Consider the following 21491-nt stretch of genomic DNA (forward strand, 5'->3'; position numbering starts at 1 on the left):
AATATGCTGTATCAAAGTCGATTCTCCTTGTATATTAATCTGTTATTTCAAAGGGTTAATGTAATGGTGTCAACCATATTTCAGAGGAATGATTGCTTAGCAAATGCAAGTTGGTATGTTCCTGACACTTGATGAAAGTTCGATTGTTATATACGAAGGTTGAGGTTCATAGAGTTTATCCGGTTCTGAGTTTAAACATATTTTATTGCATGACGATACATTTACACAAAATATGATGATGATAACAACAACAAAGAAACAGAAACAGTGCAATACAACAAAGCTAACGTTCATATACAAAAGACATGCAAAGGGATTGGGCTATTAGTATCAGATTCTAATGTTATTTCTCGCCTTTGAAAGGCACAGAATTAAGGTTGATGCTTAACCTTATTTTTGCTTGAATGCGTTATCATATTAACTCACTTGACTGTAATGATTAAAAAATATGATGTAAAACACCGATAGATTAAGGCTTTTTAAGTGGGACATTTGTGGGCATGTAGTTTTTTTATTAAAACATTTATATTTATTAATTTTTAAACTGTTCCTAAATCATTTATCTTTGGTTTAAAATTAAAGTCATGTTAAAATATATAATAATGCATTAAAATCTTATTAACCTTACAAACTACAGATAATACGCCCAATGTATTAAAATATTTTTGCATCAACATATTAGTGTGCACCTTTAAAGCACATTTTTTTACCGGATGATGACCCTATTTAGTATCTTATAGCATCCATACTTGTGAAGTGTTTATTAACATATGAAAATATAACAGACACTTATTTGAACTTTCATGTATAAGTATATGGCCGTCTGAAAACATTAACATTCATTTGAATAATGATCAAAACATTTGCACTACACTATCATACTTATCAGCAATGATATAAACACACTGTATTCTTCGTTTTAAGATTATTATAATACGAAATAATAGGTTTTAAGCAAGTAGTAAAACATACTTAATATAGTTAGAATAAAGCAATCAGATTCCCGTGGTCGCTTTTACGAATTTATTTACTTTGTTATATTTTAAATTGTCACCATCAAAAACTCTCCATGTCGGATTAATACTGTTTATTATATCAATTGTTCATCGTCACACGAGCCTTCTACTCATTAGAACAATTAGAAATCATTTGAATAAAAGTGAAGTATGTGATATCATATAACCTACGTGCTCTTTTGAATATACTGATTCACTTCAGGTTATTAATGTCAGCCTTTCCCAATTACTGTTCAAACACTTTATTTCAATTGAGGACATCATTCCATATTGACAAAAAGGACGAAATGGATTTTATGTTAGCTCAAAAGAGAAACCAATTTATGAATTACTCTTGAGTCCATTTGCTGGGCTGAATATTATACTGGTGGCCATTTTAGAGACCAACAGTATTTATATGAAAAACTACAGAAACAAGCCCAGTAGCCAGAACGTTTAAACATAAACCCCGTTTAATGGCACAGGGTAAACGCCAAAGACATAGAACGCGAAAACAAAAAATCACAAACAAAAAACAAGAAAAAAAACAGCACAAAACTCTACAAACAACACAGTGCATATATACTATACAAAAAACTAGGTGTGTATATCAACGATTGTAATGTACCGCCTTGGAACGGTCAGTTAAATGTAAATTTACTGGGGGTTTAAACCAGTTTGCGTACACAACCTCACTCTTATCCCAACAATCCTGAATAAAGTAAAAACGTAAAAGGTAAATATTATCAAAGTATGCATTAACTTATGGAAGCTTAATAATGAAACAAATAATAATTACCAATACCATTTCAACTGTATGATATATGGGATAGCTACTGGGAATATATATCTTATATGAGTCAAATTTAGTTAGACTTCCAAACCATTCACATCTATTAAAACCATTGCGCACGCATCGGTACTCATATCCTGAGTTTGGCAAACAACTGGTGCAAACAATACGATTATGGTGCAATTTAGGTTTGTCCACAAGGCCTCGAAAAATGTGGTGGAATCAACCATGGTGTCTCCGAACTAAACATGGTGGTCAGGAATATCTAGCTGATACCGGATCGAAGATGCATACCACTCTCCGAATGAGGTAGCTTGATGTTTCTTAGCGTTCTTTTGTTTTCATCCAGCTCATACTTGGTCTCGAATTAAATACGGGGTTCAGAATCGCAACATGTTTGATGTAATAGAGGGCTTGTGTACATTTACCTTCCTTGAAACTAAACTGACTGCAAAAGTAACAGCAGCAGCACACAACCAGAAGGGAATCGGCTTACTGAGTATAAAAACACATTTACATCAAACATATTTCACCAAATAAATTATAAGGTGCTGTTGTTTTGTATTTAGATTCATCAACTAAGAGCGGAATAATGGTACTTATTTTTGAGCATCAAGGCGGGAAATTTGGACATCTGTGTCCTATGAACTCATTAGTAGTTTAAAGTATATATGAGGTATAAATATGCCGTATCAATCACAATTGTCCCTGTATATGAAACTGTTATAAAAAAAGGATTGATGCAATGATCTTAATCATTTGTCAGATGTATAAGAGAGTAATTCTGAGTGTGAGGCAAATGCACATTGTCATGTTCTTAATAATAACAGATGCAAATTTAAAAAAATCATTTTTACAGTATGAACTTCTGTAAACATGACCATTAATTTTGATAATGATTTAAACATTTACACTATACTATCACACGTATTATAAACTATTTATACACACTGTTTTTCCAGATTAAGATTAATATAATATGAATTATGTTTTAAGCAAGTCATAGTACGTACTTAATATATTACGAATTAAGCGATCAGGTTTCCATGGTCGCTTTCGCCCTGTTGAAATGATTTTGTTTACTTCGTCATTAAACTGTCACATTCAAAAGCTCGATAGGTCGGGTAACAACAGTGTATCTGGTCATACTAGTTAATTGTTCTCGTCATTCTTGAGTCTTCTATTGATTAGAATAATTCATAGCAAGCTAACAATGATTATTGATGAATGTTCAAACAGTTATTGTGAGTGGCTGACATTTATAACCTTATTTGAATAAGCATATGAAAAACTTAAATTATACGCTATTTCCTAGTACATTTTTAAATGATTTATACAGGTTTATACCTTCTGAAAAAGCCCCATTGTTTAATCGTTTTCATGTAGTGTTTGGATATAAAATGAAAATTTTGATCGCATTTCGCACTTAAATGCAACAATCGACATACAATATAAATATGCATTGTACATTTTTTGTAATAGTACCATGACGTAAAATAATAATAATGGCAAACCGCCCTTGCATTATACCTGATGACAAACCGCCCTTGGCTTATACTTGATGGTGACCTTGTTGGTGCTGTCTTTCTAGACATTTCCAGGCATTTGATTTAGTGGATCATGAAATTCTACTACATAAATTAAACTTGTATCATTTTTCTGAAAATTCGATATTTTTTTTAAATCCTATTTAACTAACTGAAAACAACTAGTTAAAGTCGGAAACATACAGTCGGGCTTGCTTCCAATATCATCAGGAGTACCTCGACATCAATTCTTGGTCCACTGCTGTTTCTTATATATATCAATGACAATGCGCTTTGTAATATAAATAAGATCATCGACTTATTTGCAGATGACTCCACATTGCATGAAACCGGTAGTAATATAAACACCATTGAAAGTTAACTACAACGACATCTTAATCTCGTTGTCGACTGGTGCAAAATAAATAACATGTCATTGCATCCGTCTAAATCCAAGTGTATGGTAATCGGAACTATACATAAAACAAAACAAGTTAGTAAATTAAATCTTACAATCGATGGAACAGCATTAGAAAATGTGTCTGAGCAAAAACTACTTGGAGTCTACATGTGTATATATAGATAAAAACCTAAAATGGCGTCCGCAAATAAAACTTGTTTGTAAAAAAATCAACTGTAAAATCTCACTTTTGAAACGTCTATTGTTCTACCTCAATGATGAGATGAAACGTTTGTTTTACAATGCATGTATCCTTCCAATATTAGATTATTGTTGTCATATTTGGGGCAAAGGAAATTCAAGTTACTTACATAAAGTGTATTCCTTGCAAAAAAGGACTGCAACAACCATTCTTAAAATTCATAAACGATCATCTTAAAACGGATTGTTACAAGAAATTCAGTGGCTAACGTTTACAGACAGATGTAAATATCACTGTGCAACCCTTGTTTGTAATACCCTTATTGGAAAGGCCCCGTGGTATATGTCTGCATTGCTAATCTTTTGCAAAGAATGAACACTATTCTCCAAGATCAACTTCAAAACAAGATTTAATTTTAATACAAACACCGCGAACTAACTATTTCATGGATTCTTTTTCGTACTACAGTATGATGGTTTGGAATACTATTCCCGATGAAATACGAAATGCAAAAAAGTTAAACACATTTAAGCATACATACAAAGTGCACCTCTTGAAATGTGCATATCATTAGTTACAAAATGGAATATCTTTTCATTATCTTAAAGATTGAAATAACTTTTGTTTTATAAATTGTTGTGTTTTATTGAGTGTCTGTCGGCGTTTACATGATGTATATTAAAATAACATTAATTGTAATGTTTATTAAACATGATTTGTATAGAATAATTGTATTCAAAACATCAATAGTTCTTGTATACGAATGTATAAGTGCGATGCAGATGTTTTATGATTTACCAATTGCAAACCGCCCTTGCCTAATACCTTGTGACACTCTTGACTTATACCTTATGACAAACCACCCTTGCCTTATACCTTATGACTAACCGCCCTTGCCTTATACCTTATGACAAACCGCCCTTGCCTTATACCTTATTGCAAACCGCCCTTGCCTAATACCTTATGACACTCTTGCCTTATACCTTATGGCAAACCGCCCTTGCCTAATACCTTATGACAAACCGCCCTTGCCTTATACCTTATGACTAACCGCCCTTGCCTAATACCTTATGGCAAACGGCCCTTGCCTTATACCTTATGAACCTCTTGCCTAATACCTTATGACAAACCGCCCTTGCCTTATACCTTATGACTAACCGCCCTTGCCTTATACCTTATGACAAACCGCCCTTGCCTTATACCTTATGACAAACCGCCCTTGCCTTATACCTTATGACAAACCGCCCTTGCCTTATACCTAATGACTAACCGCCCTTGCCTTATCGCAAACCGCCCTTGCCTAATACCTTATGACACTCTTGCCTAATACCTTATGGCAAACCGCCCTTGCCTTATACCTTATGACAAACCGCCCTTGCCTTATACCTAATGACTAACCGCCCTTGCCTTATCGCAAACCGTCCTTGCCTAATACCTTATGACACTCTTGCCTAATACCTTATGGCAAACCGCCCTTGCCTTATACCTTATGACAAACCGCCCTTGCCCTATACCTTATGACTAACCGCCCTTGCCTTATGCCTTATGACAAACCGCCCTTGCCTTATACCTTATGACAAACTGCCCTTGCCTAAAACCTTATGACACTCTTGCCTAATACTTTATGACAAACCGCCCCTGCCTTACACTTTATGACAAACCGCCCTTGCCTAATACCTTATGATACTCTTGCCTAATACCTTATGGCAAACCGCCCTTGCCTTATACCTTATGACAAACCGCCCTTGCCTTATACCTTATGACAAACCGCCCTTGCCTTATACCTTATGACAAACCGCCCTTGCCTTATACCTTATGACACTCTTGCCTTATACCTTATGACAAACCGCCCTTGCCTTATACCTAATGACAAACCGCTCTTGCCTAATACCTTATGACCAACCGCCCTTGCCTAATACCTTATGACAAACCGTCCTTGCTAAATACCTTATGACACACCGCCCTTGCCTTATACCTTATGACAAACCGCCCTTGCTAAATACCTTATGACAAACCGCCCTTGCTAAATACCTTATGACAAACCGCCCGTGCCTTATACCTTATGACAAACCGCCCTTGACTAATACCTTATGACAAACCGCCCTTGCCTTATACCTTATGACAAACCGCCCTTGCTAAATACCTTATGACAAACCGCCCTTGACTAATACCTTATGACAAACCGCCCTTGCCTTATACCTAATGACAAAGCGCCCTTGCCTTATACCTAATGACAAAGCGCCCTTGCCTTATACCTTATGACAAACCGCCCTTGACTAATACCTTATGACAAACCACCCTTGCCTTATACCTAATGACAAAGCGCCCTTGCCTTATACCTAATGACAAAGCGCCCTTGCCTTATACCTTATGGCAAACCGCCCTTGCCTTATACCTAATGACAAAGCGCCCTTGCCTTATACCTAATGACAAAACGCCCTTGCCTTATACCTTATGGCAAACCGCCCTTGCTTTATACCTTATGGCAAACCGCCCTTGCCTAATACCTTATGGCAAACCGCCCTTGCATTATACCTTATGACAAACCGCCCTTGCCTTATACCTTGTGACAAACCGCCCTTGACTAATACCTTATGACAAACCGCCCTTGCCTTATACCTAATGACAAAGCGCCCTTGCCTTATACCTAATGACAAAGCGCCCTTGCCTTATACCTAATGACAAACCGCCCTTGCCCTATACCTTATGACAAACCGCCCTTGATTTATACCTTATGACAAACCGCCCTTGCCCTATACCTTATGACAAACCGCCCTTGCCCTATACCTTATGACAAACCGCCCTTGCCTTATACCTTATGACAAACCGCCCTTGCCTTATACCTTATGACAAACCGCCCTTGATTTATACCTAATGACAAACCGCCCTTGCCCTATACCTTATGACAAACCGCCCTTGCCCTATACCTTATGACAAACCGCCCTTGATTTATACCTTATGACAAACCGCCCTTGCCCTATACCTTATGACAAACCGCCCTTGCCTTATACCTTATGACAAACCGCCCTTGCCTTATACCTTATGACAAACCGCCCTTGCCTTATACCTTATGACAAACCGCCCCTGATTTATACCTAATGACAAACCGCCCTTGCCCTATACCTTATGACAAACCGCCCTTGCCTTATACCTTATGACAAACCGCCCTTGATTTATACCTAATGACAAACCGCCCTTGCCCTATACCTTATGGCAAACCGCCCTTGATTTATACCTTATGACAAACCGCCCTTGCCTTATACCTAATGACAAACCGCCCTTGCCTTATACCTAATGACAAACCGCCCTTGCCTTATACCTTATGACAAACCGCCCTTGCCTTATACCTAATGACAAACCGCCCTTGCCTAATACCTTATGACAAACCGCCCTTGCCTTAAACATGATGGCAAAACGCCCTTGCCTTATACCTTATGACTAATCGCCCTTGCCTAATACTTTATGACAAACGCCCTTGCCTAATACCTTATTACAAACCGCCTTTGCCTTATACCTTATGACTAACCGCCCTTGCCTAATACCTTATGACAAACCGCCCTTGCTTAATACCTTATGATACTCTTGCCTAATACCTTATGGCAAACCGCCCTTGCCTTATACCTTATGACAAACCGCCCTTGCCTTATACCTTATGACTAACCGCCCTTGCCTAATACCTTATGACTAACCGCCCTTGCCTTATACCTTATGACAAACCGCCCTTGCCTTATACCTTATGACTTACCGCCCTTGCCTAATACCTTATGACAAACCGCCCTTGCCTAATACCTTATGACAAACCGCCCTTGCCTTATACCTTATGACAAACCGCCCTTGCCTTATACCTTATGACAAACCGCCCTTGCCTTATACCTAATGACAAACCGCCCTTGCCCTATACCTTATGACAAACCGCCCTTGCCTTATACCTTATGACAAACCGCCCTTGCCTTATACCTTATGACAAACCGCCCTTGCCTTATACCTCATGACAAACCGCCCTTGCCTTATACCTTATGGCAAACCGCCCTTGCCTTATACCATATGACACTCTTGCCTTATACCTTATGACAAACCGCCCTTGCCTTATACCTTATGACAAACCGCCCTTGCCTTATACCTTATGACAAACCGCCCTTGCCTTATACCTTATGACAAACCGCCCTTGCCTTATACCTTATGACAAACCGCCCTTGCCTTATACCTTATGACAAACCGCCCTTGCCTTATACCTTATGACAAACCGCCCTTGCCTTATACCTTATGACAAACCGCCCTTGCCTTATACCTTATGACTAACTGCGCTTGCCTAATACCTTATGACACACCGCCCTTGCCTTATACCTTATGACAAACCGCCCTTGCCTTATACCTTATGACAAACCGCCCTTGCCTAATACCTTATGACAAACCGCCCTTGCCTTATACCTAATGACAAACCGCCCTTGCCTTATACCTCATGACAAACTGCCCTTGATTTATACCTTATGACAAACCGCCCTTGCCTTATACCTTATGACAAACCGCCCTTGCCTAATACCTTATGACAAACCGCCCTTGCCTTATACCTTATGACAAACCGCCCTTGCCTTATACCTTATGACAAACCGCCCTTGCCTTATACCTTATGACAAACCGCCCTTGCCTTATACCTTATGACTAACTGCGCTTGCCTTATACCTTATGACAAACCGCCCTTGCCTTATACCTTATGACAAACCGCCCTTGCCTTATACCTTATGACAAACCGCCCTTGCCTAATACCTTATGACAAACCGCCCTTGCCTTATACCTAATGACAAACCGCCCTTGCCTTATACCTTATGACAAACCGCCCTTGCCTTATACCTTATGACAAACCGCCCGTGCCTTTTACCTTATGACAAACCGCCCTTGCCTTATACCTTATGACTAACCGCCCTTGCCTTATACCTTATGACAAACCGCCCTTGCCTTATACCTTATGACAAACCACCCGTGCCTTTTACCTTATGACAAACCGCCCTTGCCTTATACCTTATGACAAACCGCCCTTGCCTAATACCTTATGACAAACCGCCCTTGCCTTATACCTTATGACAAACCACCCGTGCCTTTTACCTTATGACAAACCGCCCTTGTTTTATGCCTTATGACAAACCACCCGTGCCTTTTACCTTATGACAAACCGCCCTTGCCTTATACCTTATGACAAACCGCCCTTGCCTTATACCTTATGACAAACCACCCTTGCCTAATACCTTATGACAAACCGCCCTTGCCTTATACCTTATGACAAACCGCCCTTGCCTTATACCTTATGACAAACCGCCCTTGCCTTATACCTCATGACAAACCGCCCTTGCCTTATACCTTATGGCAAACCGCCCTTGCCTTATACCTTATGACACTCTTGCCTTATACCTTATGACAAACCGCCCTTGCCTTATACCTTATGACAAACCGCCCTTGCCTTATACCTTATGACACTCTTGCCTTATACCTTATGACAAACCACCCGTGCCTTTTACCTTATGACTAACCGCCCTTGCCTTATACCTTATGACACTCTTGCCTTATACCTTATGACTAACCGCCCATGCCTTATACTTGATGGCAAACCGCCCATGCCTTTTACCTGATGACAAACCGCCCATGCCTTATACCTGATGACAAACCGCCCATGCCTTATACCTGATGACAAACCGCCCATGCCTTATACCTGATGACAAACCGCCCATGCCTTATACCTGATGGCAAACTGCCCTTGCTATATACTGATGACAAACCGCCCATGCCTTATACCTGATGACAAACCGCCCATGCCTTATACCTGATGACAAACCGCCCATGCCTAATACCTTATGACAAACCACCCTTGCCTTATACCTTATGACAAACCGCCCTTGCCTAATACCTTATGACAAACCGCCCTTGCCTTATACCTGATGACAAACCGCCCTTGCCTTATACCTTATGACAAACCGCCCTTGCCTTATACCTTATGACAAACCGCCCTTGCCTTATACCTTATGACAAACCGCCCTTGCCTTATACCTTATGACAAACCACCCGTGCCTTTTACCTTATGACTAACCGCCCTTGCCTTATACCTTATGACACTCTTGCCTTATACCTTATGACTAACCGCCCATGCCTTATACTTGATGGCAAACCGCCCATGCCTTTTACCTGATGACAAACCGCCCATGCCTTATACCTGATGACAAACCGCCCATGCCTTATACCTGATGACAAACCGCCCATGCCTTATACCTGATGACAAACCGCCCATGCCTTATACCTGATGGCAAACTGCCCTTGCTATATACTGATGACAAACCGCCCATGCCTTATACCTGATGACAAACCGCCCATGCCTTATACCTGATGACAAACCGCCCATGCCTTATACCTGATGACAAACCGCCCATGCCTTATACCTGATGACAAACCGCCCATGCCTTATACCTGATGACAAACCGCCCATGCCTTATACCTGATGGCAAACTGCCCTTGCTATATACTGATGACAAACCGCCCATGCCTTATACCTGATGGCAAACTGCCCTTGCTATATACTGATGACAAACCGCCCATGCCTTATACCTGATGGCAAACTGCCCTTGCTATATACTGATGACAAACCGCCCATGCCTTATACCTGATGGCAAACTGCCCTTGCTATATACTGATGACAAACCGCCCATGCCTTATACCTGATGGCAAACCGCCCATGCCTTATACCTGATGGCAAACTGCCCTTGCTATATACTGATGACAAACCGCCCTTGCCTTATACCTGGTGACAAACCGCCCTTGCCTTATACCTATTGACAAATCGCATTTTGTTTGCTATATACATGTTTTTAACTTCTTTAATTGTCGCTCATCACCGTTAAAGTTAAACGACTCTACAGCATGTAACTACAATGATGTTTGCCATTTTTCGCTGTTACAAAAAAACCTTACACTTACCCGCTTTAAAATCATGCATTTGTCATCTCTGCAGATTACTGGTGTCTATGTTTAAGAAACTATTTTCAAAAGATAACTTTTATATTATTTAAACATCATCGGGGCTAGTAATTTGCGCCAAGTCAAGCAGATATTAGTACGTTCTTTTTATTACCCGCTCACTTCCCTTTTGGAAATTACTTATACATAGAGTTGTCCCGAAACAGGAATAACCATTGTGGTGTAGCAGCGTAAGCTGTTATTCTATTTACACACTCTTCTGATGCAATTTCGTTTAAATGCGACTTCAATTTAGAAATGAACTTGTATTGATTGGATTATGGTGCTTCGCAATTTATAATGCATTTAGGTCTGAATTATATGTTACAGTATTTTGCTGTTTTTATTTGTTCGATCATCACCTATTCCATTGAAATTATTATTTACTAGTTTAGGAAAGTCAACATACTGATGGAAGAGTTCTCCGATAATTGTAAGGGGAGGTCACTGTGAAGAGGATGCGAACAAGATCGTATGTGAAAGCCGTTTTGTCTAATATAATTGCTTGTTAACTGAACTATAAATGGTAGAAAATTAACTGCGTCATTACAAATTAAAGGATAATAAGTGTATGGAGAGTAAGCGCCATTCTTTATTTTCACTTTAAATAATCCGACTTAAATGTCAACTGTTAACAGTATGCTTACAATTGAATTTGTAATTATTTAAACAATGTGTTGACATATTTATACGTATTTCTTTGCAAACTATTATTGGTCGGATATTTAAAACAAATAAACAAATGTATTTGATATTTACGCATTTAGTAAAAACATATCTTTATATTTGCATATTCAGCCTAATTTAGGCAAATTAAAAAGAAAGCAAAAGGCAAACAAACAAGGAAGTTGAAATGTAAATAAAGGCTAGGTGTATATCGTGTAATTAATATATATAAAGTAGACTTTAAAGAAGATCAGTACAGGTAAATTAATCCGACAAAGATTCATATTGTATAATGGCCACAGCGCTTGGATTTCGATATTGAAAAACAGAACAAAGAATTTAAAATGGTCAACATATGTTTACACATAACCATCTAGAATTTGTTTACAACATACAAGTTCATTAAGAATTTCGCTGCGTGTTTTAATTACTTATATTGTTGATAACATATTTTGTAAGTGTTTAATACTGTTATAATTAAAGAAATAAATATGTATGTATCCAATCTTAATTTCGTTGTTTGATTACATTGCTCTTACGTCGTTTATTTTTTTATTATTGCTTATCAAAACTTTCTGAAAAGTGATTCAACATGGGATAGAGAACACTCTCTTCGTAACTGACCACGTCCACTTTTATATTGTTTTGCTTAAAAGCTAATGAAGATTGAATTCAGACACATCATAATGACTGGCAAGATTGAAAAAAAAAGTTTTCTTAGACAAATAGAACTCTTCCTTATAAGGAATAGGGGTCATAGCTATCAAATATGAATGATAAGGTTATAGGTTGTTAGTTTTGACCACAAATGAATTTCGTGTATTATTATATAACATTTATATAAAACGACTTAACATGTAGTCAGCAAAATGAAATTAAATATCAGAAGACCCTACAAACCTGTATAATCATTAAACGCAACAGAAAAAGAGAAACTGGTAACCAGAATATGTTTTAGTAAATCTGAATGTCCACATATTTTGATACAATGAGTACTAATTAAATACAAAACTATAAGAATCGATCCCATGATAGATAGTAAAATAAAAGTGCAATCGTGAATAGTGAAATTAAAATAAATCAAAGATGTTAGAAATGTCCTAGTTTTGGGTGAAGACCCCAAATCAGAGAGACTTGCCTTCATACACAAATGAACAAACATCTTCAGAAACTGTTTTCCTAAATTCTATGAGAATGTTGCTTTGTATACATAGAATACATTTTTTTCATTTTAAACAAACCTCATCAAGTTAAATGCAACATTATAAACCATGCATGAAATATTTTTATAAATATGTGTTTGGCATATCGCTCTGAAAAGTTACAGGTCTCCATTAGGTTTAAACGTGGTGATAAATTATCAGCTTCAAACTTGTCTCAACATTTATTTACAGCAGCAGAATTAAAAATATAAGCTAAATCGGAGCAAGCATCAACTGGGAGAAAATTAATAATTAGGTAAAGCAAATCCTATAACCTTAACAAAACTCCCTTCCTGAAATCAATGAAACTTGCTTAATACGTCCGTCATTGCGCCATCGGTATATTGATGTGTTTGAACCTGACTTTTTCAGGTCATTTGTATAAATATTATGTTTCCGATACCAACGGACTTATTTCCTAAACACTCGATTTGGTTCGAAATGATCAAGTCAAATAGGTTATAGATCGTTGTAAGTTGATTGAGAATGTTTGTGATGTTGTTAGGTTTTTTTAGCTTTGGTCCTTCTTCATTGAACGGGGCATATGTTTAATATTTCGTCTACTGGACTTGTTTCTATTGTTTTTCATATAAATATTTTTATAGAAAATATGTGTTTCAGGTTTGTTTCATTGCTGTTGTTTTGTTGACGAGCACACAATCATATGCAGGTTTGTAATTTCATAATAATGTAAAAACATTTAATAAGTAGATAATTACCTTGCACATATACTCCATGAGTGCGTATAACATTGCCATTATGATTGATCTAATAGATATTATGCTTTTCATAAAATCATGATATATTGGTCACCGATGATATATTACATAATATAGATATAGGTTCTGCCTTAAGATATATTCAAGATAAGGTTGGTAACCACATCAACAATGGTCTGCGCAGTAAACGCAAACTCCAATAGAAAAGGCAAGTTTCAAATACAGCAAAATATCATTTAAGTATCTATTATTTATATGTAACAATACACTCGCTAATACAAGCAAAACCTTTTGGTTGTAAACAGGAACACCAAAACAGTACTATACTATTATACAAGACTATGCAATCGGCTGCTTATTGTTTAAATGATAAAGAATATGCCAAAATATAGACGTAGCCCGAGTGGATCTTGCATCTTGTAGAGTTGTAAATTTTATATAAAAAAACCTGAGCTATGCTGAACTGTACAAATCTGGCCTAAAGTTATATTGATTTAATTGCATATCAGCTCTCATTTCCACCTAACAAAGACGGAAAGACCATTTACGTAGATAAATAGAGCTAGTAAACTGGCTATGCTATTGAAGCCATGTTACTGCTGATAATTGGGATTATATATAATAAAAAAACAGTTCTGATGCATTACGACTCACCCTCATATTGCAAAACTATATGCGGAACTGTATTTAGTTGTTTATTTTTGAATTTGTTGATTTTAAAGCTCGATTGAAATGCGAAAATCGTTCGTCAGATCAGTGAAAGAAGTCTTGCAAAAATAACACACCCGATATTAAATAACACACACAATTATGGATATACGAAGGCTTATAAGCAAACAGAATATGCAATTCCCTTTGCGTTCGTTATAATGCTGAGTAACAAGCATTGACCTTCAAAGTTTGACAATTGTTTACAAATATGTTGTTGAAATATTAAACTAAGGTGTTTTTTATTTATTTAGGTGCATTTCTGTATACGATTTTTGAGTAAGGATTGAAACCAAATGTAACGACGATCCCTAGAATCTAATTGACGGAATACTATTATTAAAAGTAACCCGTCTATATTAATATAAAAGGTCTTTTTCTCTTCACCCTCAACAGGCTCTCAGAAAATATCCGATGCAGATGAACAGGTTTCAATTTGTTTACAAGAATATACACCAGAATTACCTATAACCTTAACGTGGACAACAACTGATGGTCAAAGTACCGACATGTATGTAGTTAAAAAACTCATTGCAAATTGTGAGCCTAAATTTAGTGAAGCCTTTCTTTATCCGGACGTGAGTGCTGATGACTATGAGGCGCATATTGATGAGTATGGATCTTGCACTGTAATAGTCAGACTTCTGTTTGAGACGGAAACCACATTTATGATCAATTCAAACACGGGAGGTTTGAATAAAGCAATGCTTAACAACCATTTGCTACATTCGAACGCTTCGTGGGCCTGTGCAAGGGTTAAAAGTAAGTAAGCTTATTGATTAGATAGGACATTTTAATATTAAAATTTACCATTATAAATAAAAAACATATATATAAAAATGATACAGGTATCGAACGCACAGTGGCGGGTCCAGGACTTTCTGAATTGGGGGCACAACTAATTATTCACATCATTATAAAACTGAGCGCATTATTTTAATCATATAATAACATGGGTTAAAGCATATGTTACTATATATAGTAACACATTTGTACAGGGTTTTCGCGATTATTTGCATGACTCAGCGATTTTCTGTTTTGCGGCCTAGGCCCATATTCGATTATTTTTTGCAGCCAGTAGAACGTTCGCATGTGAATTCGCCTAAAAATCAATTTTGGCGACTGTAAAATAATGTCTTGACTAAATAATCAACATTTATCGATCTGCTTGAACATATTTACTATTAAAATCCTAAAGGGAGGCAAACGCGAACGCAGTTTAGGAAGATATGCTAGTGTTTGATAACCAGTATGGACCGTTAGGGCGGCGTTTTTTATTCAAGATTGAAATTCAAAAAACAGAACAAAGGAAGCGGCAACAACATTAAAATTGAATTTACATGAAAAATGTAACTGTTCATACATGTTGACATCAATAATAAGAGGTATTGGTTTATTTAAGTACAAACAGTCGTTCTTCTTGCTAAGTGTGCATGTGTATTGAATTGAATTCAGTTATTCGGGACATGAACATACATATTTCAGTGATTCGTACAGAAAAAATCGGATAGACGTTGTTGATTTTTCAAGGTTATCAATTGAAATTGGAATCGGAACATAAAAAACACAACAAAATGTTGTTTAGCTGTTTAGCCTACTCTAAAAACCTAAGAAATAAAAAGTACTAAAGAAAAAAATAATTTTTTACTCTTAAACCCTAAGTAATAAAAACTACTAAAAAAGTCAAAAAATAATTTGAGAGTGAGTTAACTTATCGAAGTCAAGCCAGAACATAATGAGAATGCACAACTGGATTGCAGGTAAACTTTGAAAAGCAAAATTTTAACTTACGAAATAGGAATGTTAATACACGGCGTAGCCGGGCCGTTGAGTGAAAATTCGCCCGCGTGCTTATAATGTCCCTCCACTACGTCTCGGGACATTATGAGTCATTCGGGCCAATTATCACTGAACGGCCCGCCTATGCCGTGTATTAACCTCTAAATAACATTTGCGTCGCTGTCAATGATGTTTGGCAGATCAATTGAATTAAAAAGATAGCATTAACTGATATAAGATAAACCTTTCAAATCAATATCATGCCGGCTTGGGGAATCGAACCGGGGCGACGGATTTGAAGAGAAAGTCGTTAACCACTCGGCCCTCTGAGACACACACATATATATGTGATGTAGAATAAATACTATTTAAACCTACAGTAACCTAAGTGTATAGTATGCACTCAACGATACTGTACTTCGGATGCCATTGTCATTTAAGTTAAATGAAGTAAACACAACTTGACAACAAATTCCAAAAAAGTGTTTCAAATAAATCATTCTGTATCAATTTATAAAGGCTTTAGCATGACTCCGAGAAATGGACGTTAATAACGGCCGAAAATGGAAAGTTTCAAGGTGGCAACGTTTTGAATTCAAACTTTGTATTCGTTGTCCAATGTCATGATTTTTTTCATGTTTTGATTCGTTGTTATTTTCCAATACTTATACCTCAACTTCCATTCCTTATATGTACTGCTTTTCGGCAATTGCATAAAAATATACATGGAAATTGTTCATCTTGTTATTGTTTGTATTGTCTCAGCAAGTCCCATAAAATTGAAATCAACATTTTATAAAGTGTTAAATTTATGAAATGTTAAATGTAGTGTTGCCATAAGTGTTTCAATTAAACCGAAGGACTCCACGCGTACTTTGACCAGCCCAATTGCGTTCATATGCCGAAAATGATATCAATCCCGCAATTCATTCCTTAAAAAGATGCTGACTCAATTATTATGTAAAACTCTTATTATCCTACCTAAGCCCCCTTTAACTCTAAATGTCCTATTCCGTTCAAATTCGTTAATTTCGACAAATGTTAAGGTATCCAATCTCAGATAGAGAGTCTCAAAGTATAAGTTTGAGTTTAAGATGTATTTAATTGTATTGTGAATTTAAGGTTTTAACGTCGTTGTTGAGCCAATGGCTGTTTTTGTTTTTAAATTTTGTACAATAAAACTCAAATAGGTAGTATAAATAATCGATTTGTAAGGTACTATATATCGCGTCAAATGTCATAAATTATCAGTTTTCGTTCATGCTTTTCGAGGAAATATGGAGTTTTATCAGTGAAATAACAACAGTGAATATACCAAATTGCAAAATAAGAAGTGAAAATATCAACTTTCAGAACTACTTTTAAAATCCATTGTAGTTACTTCTCCTCGATCAAAACAGAAAACTTCACTTTTGAAACAGAAAATGTTTGCATATGAAATACTTGAAATTTAAAGAAATGTTACATATGTTTAAATAAAGATATATTTGGAAATTGACAACTTACCGTTTATTAGAAAAATGGTTATCCCGTTTTTAAACGTTTTCTTGATCTTGAAGCTGAATGTTCGAACGTTTGTTTTTATACCAAGCAAATTACAGACGACAACAACTGTTCGAACATAAATAGAATGTTTCATCATCGTTCAAATGTATATGTGTAACTATCTGTCGTTGTAATACGTAATAAGAACTTCCCGGAAAAATTCACACAACAATTTACAGATTTGTTCTACCCCACCCACGCCTTAAAATTTGTCAGCAAACTAGCGTGGTCCTCATCATAACCTGGAAATCGACCTGTCTACAAGCAAAACAGACTAGTCTCTGACAGTAAGATGACTGAATAGCCATGTATCATGAAACACAATCTTAATCTAATAAAAATGTTTTATATCCAATGATTATTCGCAGTTGTTTTGCCAACTCATTCGACCTTTCAAGTTTTTATTCAATAAATGGCGGCGTAGTTATTTGGTTATATATCTATACTATGCTTAAAATAAAATTGATTTCGTTATTTTTGGAACATGGATGCACATATAAATCTTCATTGATAACTATTCATAAAATATTTGAACCAAAAAACGAGCGAATAATAAACTATAAAACAGAATATCAGAGAACTCTTTCTCAACAAACCGGAAATAGAAAATTGACAGCTAAAATTTTGCATGAGGGGCACCCCGCGGGTAGTGGCGTATATAACACACTTTTAAAAAAGGGCGTTATTAAGAAAAAAATCAAAATTCTATAAAACTCCGAAAATACGCGTAAAAGAAAAAGAAAACTTGTTAATGTTAGTTTTAGATCGTATTTTATACCACTCGTGATCATAAAAAAGACTTTATTTTCACTCGTAGCTTTGCCACTCGTTAAAATATGTTTTTCTATGACACTCGTGAAATAAAATACGATCTTACACTTAAATCAACAAATATCGTTTATCTATTATTATGTCATGGTGACATTGTTACACCAACATATACTGAATATCAGTAGGAGATATAGATATATACATATATTGTTCTATTTTCAGGAGGGGAGGGATCTAGCCAAAACAGTCATGCGTCGCTGTCGCATGCGTCGGTAGCAATTATTTCATCTGTTGTTGTTGTTGTTGTTGGGGCGATCTTTAGTGTACTTTACATATGTATTAAAAGACAGTGTAGGTTTTCACCAACGAAGAATTAACCTGTTTAACATAATTAATAATATAATGTTATTAATTAGGTGATTTCATATTGGCCTAGTTATTTGTCCGAGGTTAGCCTTTCGGGCTCAGGCAAATACAGATGACCGATGACAAATAACTGGGCCAATATGAAATCACCTAATTAATAAGTATTTTATTAACTAACTATTTCCATTTTGTTTAAAAACATTCTTATAAATTACCTTTAGTTCACAGTGAAGCCGTATTTATCCCTTATTCAATCATGGTGTCTGCTTTTCTATACTTGACTTTGCTGATTTTGACATGCATCCTTAGAGTGACATTGCATATACTTATGAATAAAGCACTGTACATTGTAAGGAAGCATGTCTTTTCGTCTTAAATTCGTAAATCATTTGCCAAAACGTCAAATGTTTCACCTGCGTCGTCCATTTTGTCGGTGTACAAAATCGTAATAGTCGTAAAATCCACAAACGGGTTAAATACAACTGTAATATCAAACCGTACAAGGTGGTTCAATCATTCAATAGGTTCAAGTATTCCAAATAGGTTAATACGAAGCACAAATTTTTCAAAGCAGTTGGAAAACGAAAAACAAAATGGCTACCTTTAAAAATTATTTCCGGCATATTTCTCATATTAGGCCAGTTTCGACAGCCAATGAAAATGGCCCATTTTTCAAATCCTATATTAGGCGAGTTTTTTTTAGCCAATCAAAACGATGGAAACTCATATTAGACGTTTTTTGTTGATATTGGCCGAGTTTGGTCGATATTGAGCGATTTCTGGCATATATTGTCTTCAATTGTCTGGTATTGGTGCCGCAATTGTCTCTGTATCTCGCCAAATACGTAATAGTTGATTAATAATAAAAAATGTAAGAGCTCAACGGAAATCGACGAGTTCGACGGCGGACAGCCAGAACAACCAAATATAATTTGTGAATCTTCTTCGCCAAATAATTAAATTAACTCACAGTTATATAATCACGGACAGCCATGATCGTTTGTGGGACTATGAAAACAAGGGGCCACTAGTGAATATCATATTTACTAAACTAGCGAGTGTTTATAAAAATATCAAATACTAATGTACTATTTTAATGTGTTTAGAGGCCACCGGTATTAAGGCTGTATAGTTTGCCATATAAAAGAATAAGAAGAGTGAAACTATTTTAAAGTAGATTTAAAAAAAAGAAGCACATCGGAACAATGTTCGCTATTTTTACGTTTTAAAATATTTTAGACAGCCATATTTTATTATGACGGAATTTGTCAGAAAGTTTGTTTTATTCGATGAAGTGTTAAAAATGGTGTTTTTTTTTGTATATTAATTATGACCTTATGATAGAAAACTAGAATCGGAGACATTGTTCAAAATGAAGGCAAATTCACGCTTTAAATATTTATAATCGGATTACATCATACATGGTTGGCTCGAGCTTGCTTGACCTGATTTCTTCTTTGCTCTAGCTGGAGCAGTGTGTGTATACCACGTGATAAATTGCGTCATAAATGCTACGTCGGAAGGCAATAACTTTGCTTCGATTGAAGACTTTAAACAATGATAACTTTTCATTGTCTTTACCACTTTAAATGAAAGATAGCGCAGTCTATGCCGCTAACAGAGCCCCGCCTTCGGTCTTTCACCAATTTTTTATTGAGAGTTTAGTTTCTTATAACACTTCCACAAATCTTTTCACGATACGGCCGTCTGACGGAGTACTGTCAAAACATTGTTTTGGAAACAGGTTTGTCGAAGTGTTTGATGAAACTAATCACCTCATCAAACTCCGGTTATAAAACAAAGGTGGAGCTCTTTATGCTGCATAGACTGGCCTTTATTTCATTTAAAATGGTGTACGAAGCGAAAAGTTATCTTTGATTTAAGTCTTTATTTTAAGCAAAATATTGCCTTCCGACATAGCATATATGACGTAATTTTGCACGTGGTATATAGTCAGTGTGGATGTAAAGGGTTGATTTACTTTTTTACTACTTGGTCATAGTAAATTGATTGGTGAATAGAATATAATGGAATAGTTTATTTGGAATTTAACGAACAAATCCTCGTCCATCAACATGATTATACACATGAACAAATGTAAAAATATACCATTTAGTATTACATCTATAATACATTACAAAATATCAAATATATACTATTCCTAAGGCAAACAAACATAAACTCATATTATCAAAGCAAATTTTATACTTGTATTAATAATAACAAATTAATTTACAAACATAAAGTATAGTTTTAAGTCTAATTTTTATGAAACATACATAATACAAAACAACAACAACAACAAAACAACAACACATCATTGAATAAACAAATTAGTTCGTGTTTTGAGCGCACAATAAATGAAAGCCACTAATTTCTTTTAAAGTTTCTCATTACGTGTGTTCATCGATTCTAAAAAAGATATCATGTAAGGTCTTTAAACATTATATATCGCTTGCGTATAGCTTTATACTTATTACAAATGCACAAGAAGTGATAAGGTGTCATAGTTATTATAAAATGCAACCAGCTTAACAGATTTTGCAAACCTGCCATTGCAAGCTGTCTTTAATTGGCATGAGTACCAAATGTCAAATTTGTGTCAGTAAAAATCTCTATGCCAAAAACCTTTCAGCTTGGTGCTGTGTTTATATTTTTAAATGTAAAACGGGCTGCTAACTAGTTTTATTCACTTAAATTTGCAATCTACATGTTCACTGCTCTTTTACTTGCTATTGTTTCGTATAGATTTGCTTATATTTTAATATTTTTTGTGTGTAAATAAATCAGAAAAAGTGGTATTGTCATAGCATAAAATGTGTC

The 21491-nt window shown here is 36.0% G+C and overlaps 1 long non-coding RNA gene across 1 annotated transcript; it reads left to right on the forward strand.

Annotated features, from left to right (window-relative positions):
- Window positions 1-11424: 11424 nt before the first annotated feature.
- LOC128241667 (uncharacterized) lies at window positions 11425-20541 on the forward strand. The gene is made up of 4 exons (XR_008262430.1): window positions 11425-11490; window positions 13402-13450; window positions 14604-14969; window positions 18525-20541. It is a non-coding gene; the product is annotated as an uncharacterized LOC128241667 (long non-coding RNA).
- The last annotated feature ends 950 nt before the right edge of the window (window positions 20542-21491 follow it).

Source organism: Mya arenaria, chromosome 7 (genome assembly GCF_026914265.1).
Source record: "Mya arenaria isolate MELC-2E11 chromosome 7, ASM2691426v1".
NCBI lineage: Eukaryota > Metazoa > Mollusca > Bivalvia > Myida > Myidae > Mya > Mya arenaria.